Source organism: Lycium barbarum, chromosome 4, assembly GCF_019175385.1.
Source record: "Lycium barbarum isolate Lr01 chromosome 4, ASM1917538v2, whole genome shotgun sequence".
NCBI lineage: Eukaryota > Viridiplantae > Streptophyta > Magnoliopsida > Solanales > Solanaceae > Lycium > Lycium barbarum.
The window spans coordinates 123151649-123169356 of NC_083340.1; positions in this window are offsets into that span (position 1 = coordinate 123151649).

Genomic DNA, 17708 nt, shown 5'->3' on the forward strand with positions numbered 1-17708 from the left:
CAGATTGTCTACTTGTTGCAACAACTATAAATCTGTTGGATATCTTCTACAAACAGAACCAAATAACTGAAGCTATGTCCAACAGATTTGTAGTTGTTGCAACAAATTGTTTACTTGTTGCAACAAGTGTATAACTTGTTGCAACAACTATAAATCTGTTGGATATCTTCTACAAACAGAACCAAATAACTGAAGCTATGTCCAAAAGATTTGTAGTTGTTGCAACAGATTGTCTATTTGTTGCCACAAGTGTAGAAATTGTTGCAACAACTAAAAATCTGTTGGACATAGCTTCTATAAACAGAACCAGATAAATACTAGGACAAGAACAAAAAAACTATCTGTTGGATATCTATTCCTAAACCCTGAATCGTACCAGGACAACAACAGAAAAACCCATCTATTTCACTACAAACACACAACAACAACCTGGATTTTATCCAAACTTTTTCTAAACCCTGAACCAAACCAAAACAACAAGCATCTATTTCCAAGACAACAGCAAAACCATCTACTTCACTACAAACACACAACCACACAAGTTAAACAAAATACACCAAATGTATGTGCAATAATTGTTTATCCTTTCTTTTCCTAAACCATACCATAACAGGACAACACCAACACCAACAACAGTATTTCACTACAAAATACACCAAATAGAGGTTTTTAAAGCAAGCAACCTCAGCAGATGTTTGCAACTGTCAAACAACTGCTGAATCACTGTAGCAACTCACTCATCTGTTCGAAAAAGTCAACATGATTGCAAGCCATTTTTTTTTGAAATCCTAAGGAGAACAAGAACAAATATAGCACAAACAACCATAATTTGACAACAACATACACTATTTTTTAAAAAAAAAACTAACAAGTGAAACAAATACCCCAAATAAACGGCCGAGAGCTTCTCTCTCTAGGCGAATTGGCGACTTAGAGAGAGAGTACAACTTTCAGGTCATTCATGGCCTCTCCGGCCACCATGCAGCCTCCACAAGAGGCTGCGCAGCCCACATTGCCTCAAACGAACCCCATGCAAAGCCTAGACTATGCTACAATATTGAAAACTTCAACTTTGAATGCTACCGAGCCTAAACAGTCGACTGCCACGACTGTTTTACCTATTCCTATAAAGCCTATCGTGTATCACCATGGTGAACCAACAATACAATATACCATGGAAGAAATAGATAGGATGATAATTCATGAGAAACTACAATATGCAGTGGTGGGGAAATTTAGCTACGGACTGCCAGATTTGCATGCACTACGTATATTGATACCATAACAATGTGAACTAAAGAGTACTGCTACCATTGGACTCGTATGCAATAGGCATGTTTTGATCAGATGTGAATTGTTTGAAGATTATGTCACTTTACTGTCAAAACTTGCATTCTGGATCAAGGAGAGTGGAGGGTATTATCCCATGAGGACACTTAAGTGGGATCCTTGGTTTAATCCTGAGGAGGATACTTCCATTGCCATTGCTTGGATATCGTTTCCTACACTAGCACCAAACTACTTTGGTCAGTCGCAGCTGTTTTCAATGGCCTCAGCAGTAGGCAAGCCATTGACCTTGGATGTGGCAACCAAAAATAAAACAAGGCCAAGCTGTGCTCGTGTGAAAGTTGAAGTGGATTTGTTGGCTAAGCACCCTAAGAGGGTTCAACTACAGGCAGTGGATAGTACAACTGGAGTAATTAAGTCAAGATGGGTGAAAATCTACTATGACTTCCTGCCTAAGTATTGTAAGGAATGTTGTTTTCAAGGCCATGATGAGGAGGGATGTTGGAAGCTGCATCTTGATTTGTTACAAGATATGGAGAGGGAGGAGGAGATTGAAGGAGATAAGGGTGAAAAAGGGAAGCATGCTGCAGTCCCTAACAATGTTACAGAAACAGGCAAAACAACAAACAAGGCAAAACAGTTTAACAGTAAGCAGGCAAACCATGCAGATAATAGAAATCCTAGGCAAGTGATTAAGGTTTTGGAGAGTGGCAAGGTAGTTGGTAATGTTCAGAATTTGTATAAATGGAAGACTCAAAAGGGAAAGAAGCAAGTGCAGATTGAAAACACTGTTCAAAAGCAAACTGCTTTGACAATAACAAAGGAGAATGGTGGAACAAGTAGACCAAGTGAATTACAGAAATCTGATGCTGTGCAAATAATTAACAAGTTTGCAGCATTAGAAAATGATAATAGTATACAAGAAGTTATTTTCATGGTCTTGGATGAGGTACAAACGCAACAACAGAATGTGAATGCAGCAGATGTTCAGAAACAGTTGGTTGTTGCACCTGTTGATAAAGGGGTTGCAGTTGATTCTCATGGTGCTGAGAAGGTCTTGAATATCAATGCAGATGTATTTACTCCAGGTAAGAAACATTCTTCACCTCTTAATAATAAAGAGTGGGTAGAAACAGTTTTCCAATCAGGAGTAGATAAGGTTACCACTAATCAGGCCTGCCAGGATATTCCTTCAACTACATTTGCTGAAGATGGAGGCACTGGTAGTGCAAGGAAGTTGTGGAGTGAGCAGTTTGAGGAAGATGGGGAGGAAGGTGAAATTGTAGGAGGCACAAAAGATGATGTTACACAATCTATAGACTCTATTTCATCCTCCCCAGAAATCAACAACATGTTTGACAGGGTAGAAGACGATAGGGAGGAAGAAAATGCCACTCAGAAGCAGCAGGATCAAATTAATAATAAGGCTAAGGGACAAAGGCAAGCTGTGCAGTCTTCAGCAAATCAACTGAAGTATGATGTTCAGGCTCAGCTGATAGATGGTACTAAGTTACAAGATTGTGCAAAAGCACAGTTCATAGATAGTAGGCAAGAGTATAGCCAGGAAGAAAGTGTAGCAGATGGTCAGGCTAAGGAAACTCCAAACAAACACCAGCAAGTCATGACTACAGATGTAGTGCATGAAGCTAAGAGTAGTGCAAAGAGGCAGGCATATGCCTCTAACCAGTCCATTCATGGTGGAAAGGACAATGTTGAAGTTCCAATGCAAGTATCAGGAAGGGCTCTTATTCCCAAGTTTGGTAAACAGGACCAAATTGCCAAGGTAGACAAGGAAAACTTGCAAGTAGCAACAGTTGGAGGGGAAGAGCCAAAAATAGACTTAGATGAGGAGTCAACTGCTCAGAACTTAATGAATGCTAAGGGAGGGGGATTTGTCTCCCAAGCAGGTAGAGAAAGTTATTAGAAAAGGAATGAGAAAACCTGTCAAAGAGAATCATACATCTCATACCATTGGGGTGCACACAAGAAGAACTGTATCTAAATCCCAACTTTAGTGATGAATGCACTAATTTGGAACATAAGATCAGTAAACACTAAAAAAGCTTTCAAGAGGCTTTTAACAATGCATACAAAATATAAGTTCTTTCTTATAGGCCTGATGGAACCATTTCAATGGGCTTATAAGTTAGAATCTTATAGGAGAAGACTTGGAATTCAGACTGCTCTGAGCAATGTCTCAGGAAAGATCTGGGCTTTCATTTATGAGGAATATGAAGTCACAGTGTTAATGGACACTGATCAGCAGCTCACCTTGAAGTTAGTCAACTGGGATACTGAACTTGATATGATAGTCACTTTAGTATATGCTAAGTGTGACAGAATTGATAGAATTGAGTTGTGGGATTCCATGTATAACCTTGCATCAGATATGACCCTTCCTTGGCTTGTTAGGGGAGATTTCAATGTCATTGTGGATGAGGAAGAGAAATATGGTGGCTTACCTGTCACTTTAAATGAAGTGGAGGATTTCAGACACTGTATTCAGACCTGTAATCTTAGTGACTTGGGTTATAAAGGAAGCATCTTCACCTGGTGGAATGGAAGGGCTGCAGATGAATGTGTATTCAAGAGATTGGATAGATGCTTGGGAAATTTTGAACTGCAACAGCAATTTCCAGGCCTGGAAGTTAGTCACTTAATCAAGCTGGGGTCTGATCATTCTCCACTTCTGGTAGAATGTAAACAGGAGGTTCGCCAATTTAAGAAATCCTTTAAGTTCTTAAATTTCTAGACAAAGCATACAGAGTTTCTGCAGGTTGTGAAGGATAATTGGCAGACAGATGTGGTGGCCAATTCCTTCATGACCTTTAATGTAAAGCTTAAGAAGCTGAAAAAGGTGTTGTCTCAGTGGAGTAAAGCAGCTTATGGTGATTTTTTCTAGACTATAACTAATCTTGAAGAAGTCATCAAAACTCATGAGGCACTGTTTGAGGCAGATCCTTCTCATGCCAATAGGGAGAAACTTCAAAAAGTGCAAGCTGAGATGACAAAAGCATTGCATGTAGAGGAAGAGTATTGGAAGCAAAAATCTGGCATGACCTGGTTCCAAGAAGGAGATAAAAATTCTAAATTCTTTCATGCACATGTCAAAGGAAGGAGAAAAATGCTGCAGTTGAAAAGAATTCAGAATTCTCAGGGTCAATGGCTTGAGACTGAACATGAAACTGCTGAAGAGGCTGTTAGGTTCTAACAAGCTCAATTTCATGAAATAGTGGTTCCTACTCAGCTTGACATTTTGAAGCATGTTCCTAGCATGGTCAGAGATGAATAGAATGAAGAGTTGACTGCTGATCCTACCATGGAAGAAGTCAAGCATGCAGTTTTTGGCTTAAATAATGCAAGTGCTAGAGGGCCTGATGGTTTTACAGGCATGTTCTTTCAAACATGTTGGGACATTATTAGAGGGGATATATTCAGCATGGTGTGGGATTTTTTCAGAGGACATGAACTTTCAAGGTACATAACTCACACAAATCTAGTATTGTTGCCTAAGAAACAAGATGTTCAGACATTTGGTGAGATGAGGCCAATAAGTTTGAGCAACTTTGTTAATAAGATTTTCTCTAGAGTTATACATGAAAGGATGGTTCACCTACTGCCTGACTTGATTTCCCAGAACCAAGCAGGATTTGTGAGGGGTAGGAGTATAGTAGAGAATATCTTGTTGACACAGGAGATTATTACTGATATTAGACTCAGAACCAAGAAAAGGAATCAGGCTGTGCCTAATGTAGTGATGAAACTTGACATGACAAAAGCCTGTGATAGGCTGTCATGGATATTTCTCACAAATATGATGAGGAAAATGGGATTTTGTGAGATGTTCATCAGTTTCATAGATGAACTAGTTGGGAATAACTGGTATTCTGTGCTTATCAATGGCCAACCACATGGTTTCTTTCATTCAACTAGGGGTGTTAAGCAGGGTGACCCATTGTCTCCTACACTATTCATCATAGTTGTTGAAGTACTGTCAAGGGCCTTAAATTCATTGCATAATAACTTGTGGTTTACTGGTTTTGGCTTGCCTAAGTGGAGTCTAAAAATCAATCATCTTGCCTATGCAGATGATACCATCATTTTCTCATCATCATGTGAGATTTCACTTGGCTTGATCATGAAGGTGTTGTCTGATTATGAAGCAGCTTCAGGACAGTTGATCAACAAAGCACAGAGTTCTGTGTACTTACATGATAGGGTGGAAGAGGAGGTATTTCAAAAGGTGGAAAGGGTAACTGGTATTTCTAGGAAGGAGTTTCCTCTGATGTACCTTGGTTGCCCTATATATTACAGCAAGATCAAGATGGCATTCTACTCAGAATTGTTTGCAAAGGTAAGAAACAGGCTGCAGAGTTGGAAAGGAAAACTTTTGTCCTTTGGGGGAAGGGCAGTACTCCTACAGCATGTTCTGCAGGCAATGCCTATGCACATGTTGGCAGCTGTTGATCCTCCATCATTTGTTATAGACAAGTTGCACAAGATCTTTGCTCATTTTTACTGGAGTAACAATATAGGAGAGAGTGGCAGGCATTGGGAAAAATGGAAAAAAGGTCTGTCTGCCTGTGTAGGAGGGAGGTTTGGGATTTAGATCACTTGCAGACATGTCAATGGCCTTGTTTTCTAAGTTATGGTGGAATTTCAGGACTAAACCATCCTTATGGAGTGCTTTCATGAGCAACAAATATTTAAAGAAGAATAATCCAATTCTAGTCCCTTGGAAAGAAGGATCTCATATATGGAGGAAAATATTGCAGGCTAGGGACCTGATGGATCATCAAATTTGGTGGCAGCTGAGAATGGGTTCTTCATTATTCTGGTTTGATAACTGGTCTGGTCTAGGCCCATTATATTTCATTGTCCCTCCTGAATTTCAGTGTAATGAAGCCATAGAGAATGCTTCTGATGTAGTTACTGATGGTAGGTGGCATGTGTCTGCCATCAGAAACAATTTTCCTGAGGATTTGGCTGAATACATCTTGACTGAGGTAAAGCCACCTGCTAAACCTGGAGAGATTGACAAGCCTTGGTGGATGTTGGAGAAAAATGGAGAATTTAGTGTGTAATCTGCATGGGAATATATAAGGAGCATAGGTGAAAAGAAGGAGGTGTACAAGAAAATTTGGGTAAAGGGATTGCCATTCAAAATAGCATTTCTGATGTGGAGAGTATGGCATTTCAAAGTCCCTCTTGATGATGTAGTAAAAAGTTGGGGATATCATCTGCCTTCCAGGTGTTCTTGCTGTGTAGAACCAAAGGAAGAGACTGTCCCTCACATATTCTTGAGATGTGCAACATCACAAGAAACATGGACACATTTTTGTGCAGCAGCTGGAATAAATGTTGATGGTATGCACTTGCATCAGGTGATCATGCAATGGTGGACAGCTGATGTTCCATCCAGACTTCAGAATATTTTCTATGCTATTCCATCTATCATAGTTTGGCAGCTTTGGAAGAAAAGAAATGGAGATAAACATAGGGACAAGGTGTCAACTAGCAGAGTTATTTATCAGGCTTCTACTGATATTCAGCAATTGGTGAGAGTGAGGAAGCCTGGAATCAAAACAGTGCCACATAGATGGCATGATATTCTGAAAATTTTGGAACAGTTTGTGCCAAAATTACAGGTCACCAAGGTCATATGGAAATTTCCACCTGCGGATATGTGGAAGTGCAACACGGATGGAGCAACTAGAGGCAACCCTGGTAGCAGTTCATTTGCCTTTTGTGTGAGAAATTCATCAGGTGATTTGATACATGCAGAGGCTAGGAGAATGGGAGAATGTACAAATACTGAATTTGAGGCTCAAGCATTTCTGCAGGCTACAAGATATTGTTTGTCCAAACATGTTTACTCCTTCATTCTGGAAACTGATTCTTTATTATTAAAGAATATCTTGGATAAAGAGTGGAAACCTCCATGGAACATTGCATTTGGAGTTGAGGAGCTATTAGAGATCATGATCATGCAGAGGTACAAGCCCTTGATCATGGAGAGGTAGATATCAACTCATTTACAGAACTGGATTCAAAGGGAAGAAATATTCTTAATAGTGACAGGCTTCAGTGTCCCTATTTAAGAATCAGAACAAAAAGAAGATATTGAGGATGGATTCTGATGTGGAGTCCATCATGTCTCATCTTACTCAAGTCCTTTTGGAGGAGAGTAAGATGAGAATCTTTATTTCTAATCATGTGCTCTTTTTTGCAGGTTACACAACATGCAGTAGGAAGAAGGTACAAGGCATCATGAAGACTCGTAATTTGGACCATATCTGTCATGATATGGAACAGATGTGGTTCAAAGGAGAGGAGGGCAATGCTACTTTTATTCTTGCACAGAACATGATAAGTATGCAGTTTTATCAGTGTATCCATGGGCAATATTGCTGGTTTTTCATGGATTCACAGATGGAAATCCTGGAGAACCTGAGACATCTGATAGATTCATCATGGATTTGCAGAAGAAGTACACACATGAACTCTTTGGTATCAAGGTTGTAGTGTGTGGTATTAGCACTTGGTGCTCATTCCACTGCAGTTTTGGCATCAAGAAAGAAGTGTGGTGAGGTTCAAGATGGATATAGAGAGGAATGTTGATGTATATTGACATTTCAAGCACAGGCAGCTGGTTTCAATCAGTTTTTTCTGGTCCTGTGCAACAGTGTGACAATGGAAAAATATTGAGTTCTTGTTGGTGCTGTGCTGATATTCTTCACTCAACATGTTCAAATCCATTTGGAGGAGAACATAATGAGTCCTTATACACTAACAGTAATGACTACTTTGTAGGCACACAGGCTACATGGAAATTGGAAATTTTCAGTTTTCTTGGAAATCTTACTGAGTTGTGTATTATGGATCCTGTTAAATCTGGAGATGATATAATACATACTGAGTGGGATCTCAATCAAATGTTGTGCACCATTGATCCTACTCACATAGGATATGACATGGTATATATACTAGTTTTCAAAAACCATCAGATCAGTTTTCTGAAAACTAGTCACTATGTACTCTATTTTGCAGGAAGTTGTAATTTCCACAGAAGTCACATAAGGATGGCATGTGTACATGATTCTGATCTGGTATCATGGGATTTAAGGCAACTATCTACAATGAAAACCAGTCTCTATATGCTGGAAAATCTTTATGCAGTGGTATCAACATTTTGTGCTCAATCTGCAGAAGACATGCCATCTTATGGAAACTGTCTTGGCTACATCAAGGGGATTTGTGCATCAGTTGTGCAAGTTAGATTACCTAGACTGTTACAACAATCACCAAGGATTCAATGCTGGGCTTTATATGAATGCCTATACAATTGCAAGAAGATCAAGAGAAGCAGTTGAGGAAGAAGAAGCAAGGGACAATCTTGGGACACATATACATCAGCAGCTGTCTGGACATGCAAAATTGGTTTTCTGCATTTGCTGGTGGTAGGTTGAGTGTACATGCCTTACAAGGTTCAAGTTCTTACAAGGATTCTTGGAGGAATTTTCATCAACACTCAGATCAAGGGGACCAGGCTTTTTAGTATTCTGTAGTATATCATGTGTATATTGCAGTATATCTTCTGGTTTTTGGAGTGCAAATCAAGAGTTACTGATAGCTAAGGGTTACATAGCTGCAGTCATGAGGTTTTGCAGGAATGTAGGGGCTGATATACACAAGTATACTGCTGATATACTAGAGTATACTGCTGCTATACATGGATCCTTAGCCAATTTGTGCATCAAGGGATAAAACTTGGGACACAAGTTGGAAAGGAACAACATTCAAATATGCTTACAAGATTGGATTAGCAGATCATTTCTTCAAGTTTTAGTTTTTTACCACATTTTTATTTTAGCTATTTGTAGTGCCAACTTAAGCCATCATATAAGACTTAAGTTGGTCATTAGCTTAATCATGTTTTTTTATTGGTCTATATGGTCATCTCTGTAAAGACATTACCTTGCTTTGTTTTGAGAAAATATATAAAATCAGCCCTAAGCCACAAGCTTAGTGGACTTTATTAAAAAAAAAAAAAACTCAAATAAGGGTTTCTCAAACATGGATAACAAAAAAAACAACATTAAAGAAAACCCATGTTCTTCTTCTTCTTTTTCTATAACCAAAATCATCAATTTCTACTGAAACTTTTGGAACAAGTGAAAGAAAAACTTTACCTTGATGTTGAAGAAGAAGCAACAGCAGCGGCACCAACAGTTGAAACAAAAGACGAGAGAGACACTTCAATGAGAAGAAAAGAGGAGAGATGAGAGACGTGAAGAAGAAGAAAAGGAACAGTTTGGTTGGGAGTTTTGATTTTGAAAGATGGAAGAATTGCGAGGGAATTGTGGGGAGGAAAGGTTTGGGTGTTTTGAATAATGGGTGGGTGTTTTGGGTTTTTTTGGATTTTGTAAAAGATTAAGAAGTTTGAAAAAATACATTTTGGACCTCAATCTTCTTAATCCCAAATTTAATTGGGTTTTGATTTGGGGTGGCCCCCACACGTCACCTTTGGTAATTTGAGGACCTTTTCGTCACCTTCAGTTAATTCTTCGTAGTAAGTTATGCTGATTCTTGAAGGACCAAACTAATTTTTAATTTTTGGGGCAATATCAAATTCACTTTTTTCTTTAGGCGGAGGTACAGAGCGGAGATAATGTTGAAATCTATATATAATATAAAGCTAGGCAATAGAAAGATGATGTGGCACCTCTCTTTGGCCAAGAATCCAATTTATCTTTTTTCTCCTTTTTTTGAGCTTCTTCTCATTTTTTCAATTATTTTATTTATTTTAAAAAGTCATTTTCATAACTCACACTTCTTTACCTTCATAACTTCCACTCTAAATTAAGAATATCCATTACTCACATTAAATCACCTTAATTATACGAAAAGTTACCTTCTTTCTCTTCTTTGTAGCTATTTAATTTGTAGAAAATGAGCATTGAAAATAGAAAAACTCTCAAGCGAGCAGAGAATTGTCTGATGCCTTTCGTAACATTCTTTTCGGTTCTTTCTTATTTCCTTTTAATTATCCTTTTCAGGACTTTCGTAGTAGAAACATTCTTTTTCCCTTATATTTCTTTTGAGTTTTTTATTTCCATTTTGTCCAATGCTTTACTCATCCACAATATGAAAGAGAGAGTATGTGTTTTTCTATTTTCTTGGCCATCAAGGATAAAGCTGTTTACCCCGGATTTGGATAATCAATTAAGTTTGTAGGTGAGGTATAGGGTATGTGGTTATATCTTGAACTTATTTGGTAGAGAAAAGAAATATATGAATATGCTATAAAGAAGCGACTAATAGCCAACGGTATGTTATAAACTTGTATATCCACTGATATATAAGCGTTATTTGATTTAAGAAGTGTAAGAGATGAACCAAGATCAGCTATTTGAAAGAGATTTTATATAGTTTTTGCTATTACAGGAGTTCTTGAAATGTAGAAGTCAACCCCTTAAGAGGAGGACAATGCCCCTTATTTATAGTAGTGCCCCATGGGCTTCATACAACATGAGCAATAAAATAATAATGAAAAAGCTCTGAGTTGGATTAGGTTCGGTTAGGTTGGCCGTACGGTCTTACACCCGTACGATTGGCAGTTGAGCGTGGCAGGACGTTATCGACGCGTGGCAATCGCCCAACGGATCTCCCGGACCAACGGCCACGAACAAACGGACTAACGGCAACGACCAACTCGGCCATGAAGGAAACCAGACCAAATGATGCCCCGACCTTAGCCCCGGTTCGGGCGTTCCTCCGGTTCAGAACGAAAATCATTATGCAAGTTCTTGTCCCCTTCTTCCCTCGGTTCCGGGTCTCACCGGTTCAACGTATATCCGGTTTTTACCGTATACAAAAGCCCAGTAACTTTTCACTCTTATGAATTCTGTTTAAGAGATTTTGAGTTAAATTTATTGTTGTTAATTGGAAAGTTATTTTATTTTATGCCTTGTGCTAAGAGAGCCAATTTTTGTGGTTTTGATTTTCTTTATAATTTTTTTGCAGGTTCATATTTTTAGAGAAAGGTTCCCGGCTAACAAACACGTAATATGTTTTATTTCCTTTTGGTTTTTGCTTCTCATGTCTATGCACTATGACATTCTATTCAATGTCTTTGTGCATTTAGTTATCATGAGAATTCTCAAAAAATTTGACAAATTTCAAAATCATTTTTTAGTCGTTGGAGACAGGGGCGGACACACCTTGTATGAAGGGGTGTCAACCGACACGGCTTCGTCCGAAAATTTTCGTAGATATATATTACATGAAAAAAAAATCAATGGATAAAAGGCTTAAAATGACAAACCGTGGCAGTAAAAGCCAGTTGGTTCAGCTGTGAAGGCAGCTTAATGTGTCTGAGATGTCGGGGGTTCAATACTCAGTAAGCACTGTTTTTTTTTTTTTTTCCAGTTTTTCTTAAAAATATTTAGAGCCTTATAGCTGGTAGCCTGGTATTGAATATTAATTGAGATACTAAAGTTAGTAATTGACTTACATTTCGTGGAGACTGATAAGGAAATTAAAAAGATGTTGATTATTCAAGCATGCTTAAAATATGACTTAATTTAATTATTCATTCTCCTGTTAAATTTGTAATATTTTGGTGCGAAGCTCCCGTTAGAGTTTCTTCACATTCATTGTTTTTCCTTTGTTTGGTGCACTTTGTGAAAATATTTAAATTTTTTCTAAATTGATTTTTTGAAATTGTAATTAAGTGGAGAAATTTTCCTAAAATATTTTGCAAACTTTTAAAACCAAATTTAACATCTCAAAATTCATCTTGCTTGGAAGAAAGAGGAAATAAGTCGGAAAAAAAACATTGATAAGTGAGAGTTGATTTAAGTTCCTTGAAAGTTGATTCCCGTAAAAGATTCACATTCGAAAATATTATCAATATGACCATGATGCAAGAATAAAAACACATCTCAAAACACGTAAACTTCAACCTCGAATCACAATTTTTCTCAAAATAGCTTTTATTGTCAATTGTATCGTTTTAATCTCTGATGGTTTGTTAAGTATGATAGATTAGAATATTAGTGTTACAAAAGATGCAGCCTTTTAATATTGTGTCGTTATAGTGATATATTCTTTTGTCACATCTTTAAATGCGACACTGCTTATTAAAAATCCTGCGTACGCCACAGGTTGGAGAGTGTAGAACTATTTATTAGTGCGTCTTTATTTTTTGCTTTTTGTTCTATCAATTGTCATGTAATTTTTATATATATTTTTCTTAAATTTCTTAACTTTGTGCTTTTGGGTTTTAGTTTTTTTAAAAATTTTATTTCTATTTTGGATCAAGTCAATGCTCTCAGTGAGAGGCTTAAAGCTCACAAACACGTGTTTTGTTCTTATTACCTTTTTTTTTTTTTCTATTTTTCTTCTTTCAGTAGATTTATGAATAAATAAAAAAGTAGATTTACAATTTCTATGCTTACTACATGTTGATTCTTCTTTTTTGCATTTATATTGTAAAATTTATTTCTTTGGAAGAAATAATTATTTTAAAGTAAGCATGGAATTAATGCCTATACCTTTTATTTTACTTATCATCATTTTTTTCATTAAATCTATTATTTGTATATTTATAAGAGAATTTTTCATGATTGCGCGAAGCACGGTCAAGTACACTAGTTATTTCATATTATAGAGGTTTAGCGTATACACTAATACGACAAAGAAATTTGCATATTATCACATTACCTAAAATTAATATTACATATAAGAGAGGATCTCAAAGTTTTGTAATCCTTACCTGAATTGTTTTGTCATTTTACCTCTAATTGATGTTTTAATTACCTTTCAAGTTCTCACTCATTTTAGTAAATTTGAATAACTATATGGATTCTTATGCTACAAGGAGTGATGATGTGGAAAAGGTGATAATAACACCACAAAACTAAATTTAAAATTGATCCAAAAGTTATTGTCTTTCTTTTATGTGGAAATGATTGTTAAATTTGTTTCACATTATCTTTTTTCCTATGAAATTTATTATAGACAAGTAAAAAATCTATCATGACATTCCCTTTCTACCTTAGTACATGCTTAATTATTAAATTAAAAATTATTTTCATATATAACTATATTTAAAAATGTAGTTAAGCTCTCCGAATAATAATACTACTAATAATTCCAAATGAGAGTGATTTTTCACATTTTTGGAAGAATGTTTTGCAAAAGATGAGATAATCAACGTTTGATATAATTTAGGGAAAATGGTTAGTTAAACATATACTAAAACTACATCCTATAAGAAATTACAATATAGATTTCCTAAAAAATTAAAAATACATCATTTCTTAACATGTATTTCTTAAGGACAAGGAAAGATTAAAGTAAGAAATACAACTAATTTCATTTACTTTCCAATTCCTTTTGTATGATTTTAATTTGAAGTAATGTCTAAAAACATATTTCATCGTTTCAAGAATTTTAATTATTTAAATATAAATGTTATCTTTATTTATAAATTAACTTCATTGAAGTTATCATACAACAGTTTGTAGCATTAAATATTTTTATATTACTTGAACACCGTAATTATTATTTTTTCAAAAAATGGGTTAACCAATATAAGTTTAATTGAGAAAAAATAATTAAGTTAATCCGACATAAGGTAAAACTCAATTTGAATCATTAAGGACTTTCATCTAAAAAAACAAATCAGTAAAATAAAAAGGAGAAAAGCTTTGGTGCATGCATTTGTTTAAAAATAAAAAGGAGATCTAAATATACTCTAAGAAAAATGTTGCTATTTAACTAAAAAAAATTTATATGTTTTAGTTTTTTAGAAACATCGAGAAATTATTGAACTACCATTACAAATGATATAATATTATGAAAACAATACAAAAAGCTAGAGTGGCAAAAAATCACTCATAAAAAAGTTGTAAATATAAAATTTAATGTAGAAGCCCGGGCCAAATGTCACTAATAAGTGAAATATGTAACATGAAAGATAAGATAGATAACTTTCTATATCAAGTCAAAATATACTAATAATGATTTTTTTTTTAAAGTAACAGTAAATTTTCTTTACAAATAACACTATATATAAGTTAAATCCATCATACAAATGGAATAATTATCTATAAGAGTCCAAACATGATGAGAATAATTATCTTATATATATATATATGAACACATGATGTTGGTGAGATTGAAGCTCAATGACATGTAGCCACCATGCCTTAATATGACAAGACAAATACAGGGTATCCCAAGACATTGGATTCGTACAAAAACAAATGAAGCTAAATGCAAATTTGAGAGTGAGTAGGCTGAATAATAACATTGTTGGAAGACAGATTCCCTTTTGTAGGATTATGAGTATGGATAAAGAATTGAACCGTAGATCCACATCTACATTTTCTTATTACTTACAAAATGTTTGTGCTTTGGATCATCGATCTCACTCTATATGTTTGACCAAATAGATTGGTTGTAGACTTGTAGATCCCTTTGATATGATAAAGTCTCTTTTTTCCCTTTCACCAAAAAAAAAAAAAAAAATCTCTTTTTTTCCAGAAGTATTTTTTATATATCATGAAAATAGTTTTTCTTAAAATTATCTTAACTTTTCTAATTAACTTTATATTACTTGTTATAGCTAACACTTAGACATTATTATTAATCTCTAGCATTCAAAATTTTCATCAACATACACTTCAATTTTCTAATACTACTATTAGTCTTTATCTATTTTTCATTCACCAATTAAATACCAAAAGATCTTCTTTCACTGAATATGATTTCCGTTATACCAAACTTTAAAAAAAAAGTGTGAGTGAGACGGAAACAATTTACCCATGAATACTATTTACACTGAATTACATTAGCTTGACGAAAATAATTACTAATATAGTCTCTTTTAATACAAATATTAGTTAAATTGACCCAGCAAAAGAACCAAATAATAGAATAGAGGAAGTATTTATCAGTAGGTGGATTCGGATTCTCATCGAAAAGTCAGAGTTATTATCACTTCACCATAACCTTTATTATATAGAACGCGCTTGACACTAGCAAAATAATTGCAAAATTTTAGAATGAGAATCGACCTGAAAAAAAAAAGAAAATGAAAGCAAAGAGGCATAATTATATGGACTTCAAGCTAGAATTTCGTAGATTGCTTGCTAAAGATTTGCGAATTCTACTTTTCTGCCTTTTCATTTTCACTTGAAATAGAAATCTTTAGTAAATTCATTTTGACCATAAAATATCGCAATGTTATAAGGTCCGTCGCCGTCTAAAGTTTCAAAGGGCTAATAGCATTTTGATCCCTCAGTAATTTATTAATTGTATCTTTTGTCTTTACGTTATCTGACTAAGTCATTAGAAAACTCTAACATTTTGTGACAAGCTTTTTACTTGTGAATATTCATAATGTATTAAAATTACTTATCATTAAATAATATAATCACACGTATTATGTTATGCTTGTACTATTACTTCATTTTTTCCGGAATATGCTTTTAAAAAGAGTCTACATATAATATATTTCCTACATAAAGTGATCAAAACTACACATTTAATTAATTGAAAGTTAAATGTGTTGAATCATACATCACAAGGATCAAGATTATAATTTAGGTCCAACAACACATTTGGTCCCTTAGTTATTGATAAATTTTTATTTTAGTCCTCGTGATATCTGGCTACGCACATTTAAGTATTTAACGTTCAAATATTTGAAATGTTCACTTTTGATCCTTTTACTTGAGAATATTCACAAATTTATATAATAATTAAACGTTTCGCTATTTAACTACCGAAGAGTTATGTTAGGCTTGTATTACTATTATGTATTTTAGAATAATATACTTCTAAAAATAATTAAAATATAATATGTTTCCTACATAAAGGGACTCTAAGCACACAATTTAATTAATTAAAGACTAAATATATTGAATCATATATCACAAGAACCAAATAACATAATTAATCAATAACTAAAGGACCAAAGGTGTTATTATCCTTTTCAATATGCGCAACTCTTGCAGCAAACAATTGTGCATATTTTTTTGATAAATAAAGGTCATAAACATGAAAAGGAACGGCTAGTTTGGGAAGACACAACTAAAGACATGGAGTTTTTGCTGCTTGCTGATTTAAGCAATATAGTTCACGAATGGTTTTAGTTTTAGCTTTTAGATTTTGCTCTAATGTAAACGAAAAAAAAAAAAAGTTCTCTTGCAGGCGTTTGGCCATGAAAATTAATTATCTTTCACTTTATTTGTTGAAATTGGAATTGAAGATGGTTATTTGAATGTAATAAAAGTGGGAAAAAAAACAAGATTAAGATTTTTTTTCAAATTTTAAATACAACTTTAAATTGTATTTGAAATTTTCATGGTCAAACGCTGATTTTCAAATAAAATGAAGAAAAAAAGTAAAAAATTCTCATGACCAAACAGATAAGTTGCCTCTATTAAGTAGTTAGAACTAGTCCTTATTCAAATAAGTATATATTCCAAGAAGCAAATTAGACTAGAACTTATCCAAATGTCTACAATCCCAGAAGGAAATTAGGCTAAGTTTCAAGCAATGACATGTGCTACACACAGTTGGCTACTGGAGTTAGAAATTAGAGCATTATGAATTTATAAGTATGAAATGAAATCAGTAAGCTGTTATTTACATAGTAGCCGAAGTCATTACACGCTCCTATGCGAAGGGGCAGGGCCACGTGGGACCACTCATTACGCAATCAAATTCACTCTTTTGGACCTCGTTTAGTTATAATCATTAAATAGATTCACGTTTCGCGCAACCATAAAAGTTTTATTGAATATATGAAATAATCTTTTAATACCTGAATATTAAAAATATTCAAATCTTCTTTAATTTTTAACTACAAATAGATTAAATTTTACATTCTAAGCTATTTTGTTGTTGTTACTTATTTTTGTTCTTTTTCTTTAATTTTTTTATCAGTAATTTTAGTCATCCAGAAATACTTGAATTCTATAGAATAATCTATAAAAGAATCATAAAAGAAAGAGATGAACTTCAATAAAAATTAATCTTTGTATTGATATGTGTATAATAATTAAACAACTTTTTCTTATTTACTATATTAAATGGAGTAGTCCAGATCTAGCCCTTCTTCTCTATCTCTTAAGAGTTACATTTGATGTTTCTTTTTAGGAAAAAATCTTAAAAATATGCATCAACAACAACGGCTACTACAAATAATGAGGGAAAGACACACAAACGAATAGCATGTTTGGCTAAGCTTCTAAAATCCGCGTATTTTGAAAATTGCTTTTCAAAAAAGTATTTTTGATAAGAAGCAGTTTGTGTTTGACTATTAATTAAAACAACATTTTGAATAGCAATTAGTGTTTGGCCAAGCTTTTAAAAAGTGGCTAAATGTATTTTCTCAAAAGTGT